Genomic DNA, 2,181 nt, shown 5'->3' on the forward strand with positions numbered 1-2,181 from the left:
GTATTATACACTTTTGTGTGTGACCTTCCCTCAACTTACCTCATCGTCGCGTTGAATGATCACGCAAGCTATTCTGACACTCCTCAGGTCCGGTCTACTTTGGGTTCACGCTAGTGAGCTGACAGTAAAGAGTATGCGAGCATTTCGCAATTGCCAGCAAACCAATCGAAAGCGAACTTGTATGAATGTGCGATCCATATACATTTGTACATATATACATGTACTAGTATATCACATTCATACATAAATTGTATTTAGTTTCATCCCAGTGCCAATTTAATCGTGCGATCCATATACATTTGTACATATATACATGTACTAGTATATCACATTCATACATAAATTGTATTTAGTTTCATCCCAGTGCCAATTTAAAAAAAATTTAAAAAAAAACATTTCAATGACGTGGAATATTTGTCAATTTACAACAAATAAAATATTAAATAAATATTTTTTAGTATAAAAAAGTGCTTTATATATGTATAAGATAAAACTACATGATTGAAAGTACTAGAAGGCCTATGATAGAACGTGCTCTAACCCAGCGCACGTTTTGACGTGAAAAACGTGGATTATAAAAATTTAAAAGCACTTACAAATAAATAAATTCATTATTTTTAAACAAAAAAATTTAAATTGAAAAAATATATATATAAAATAATTTATAAGTAGAGATATTAAAACAAAATACCAACAAATAAAAAAATTTAAATAAGAAAATATTTTTTTAATAATTTATAAACATCGCTTTTATTTAAAAAAAAAATATTTTTAAAAATTATTAATAAATAAAAAATTTAAAGAAAAAATATTTAAAAGAGCTATTAAAAAATATGAATTAATAAAAGGTTTAAATCAAAAAAATATATCTTAAATTAAATTTGTTTGTACAAATATATATTTTTTAATACAAAAATATTTTAAATAAAAATCATTAATAAATACAAAACTTAAAGAAACAAATATATTTTAAAAAATTTATAAGAGTTATTAAAAAAATTTGTAAAAAATAAAAAAGTTCGAATCAAAAAAATATATATAAAATAGTTAAATCTGTTTGTACAAATATATATTTTTTAACATAATACAAAAATATTTTTTTCTATATAATTAACTTTAAAAATCACTATGCTATATGTATTTTTAAATAACATAAAAATGAAAAATAGCAAGTTTAGAAATACGAAAAGTAAACTTTTGGATGCGATTAAGATCTCGTTAACTAGTAGTTATTATCTCTCTCTCTCTCTCGAAATATTTTTTTAATATATTATGAAAATAAAAAAAAAATGAAAAAATAAACCAAAAAAGTAAACACACCTCTCCAACAGCGCTCACTTTGTGATTTGCTGACGTCACTTTAGCGCTCAATATTTTCGACAGTTTTCTGGGAATTTTTCTCAGCGTATGACTAATCCGAAGTCACAGAAAAAACCTGTTTTAAAATGTAAATTTCTGGAATGTATGTATGTGATTGGCGTTGCAACCGTTTAGCCGGTTATAGCCGAATCGACGATAGTGCGCCACCTGTCTCTCTCCTTTGCAGTTCGGCGCCAGTTGGAGATCCCAAGTGTAACCAGGTCGCTCTCCACCTGGTCCCTCCAACGGAGTGGAGGCCTTCCCCTTCCTCGGCTTCCTCCGGCGGGTACTGCATCGAACACTTTCAGGGCTGGAGTGTTTTCGTCCATTCGGACAACATGACCTAGCCAGCGTAGCCGCTGTCTTTTTATTCGCTGAACTATGTCAATGTCGTCGTATAACTCGTACAGCTCATCGTTCCATCGTCTGCGGTATTCGCCGTTGCCAATGTTCTGAGGACCATAAATCTTGCGCAAAATTTTCCTCTCGAAAACTCCTAGTGTCGTCTCATCTGATGTTGACATCGTCCAAGCTTCTGCACCGTAAAGCAGGACGGGAATGATAAGTGACTTGTAGAGCTTGATTTTGGTTCGTCGAGAGAGGACTTTACTGTTCAATTGCCTACTCAGTCCAAAGTAGCACCTGTTGGCAAGAGTTATTCTGCGCTGGATTTCGAGGCTGACATTGTTCGTGTTGTTGATGCTGGTTCCCAGGTATACGAAATTATCTACGACCTCGAAGTTATGACTGTCAACAGTGACGTGATAGCCAAGACGCGAATGCGCCGACTGTTTGTTTGATGACAGGTTCTGGAATACTCGA

Source organism: Zeugodacus cucurbitae, chromosome 3 (assembly GCF_028554725.1).
Source record: "Zeugodacus cucurbitae isolate PBARC_wt_2022May chromosome 3, idZeuCucr1.2, whole genome shotgun sequence".
Classification (NCBI taxonomy): Eukaryota; Metazoa; Arthropoda; class Insecta; order Diptera; family Tephritidae; genus Zeugodacus; species Zeugodacus cucurbitae.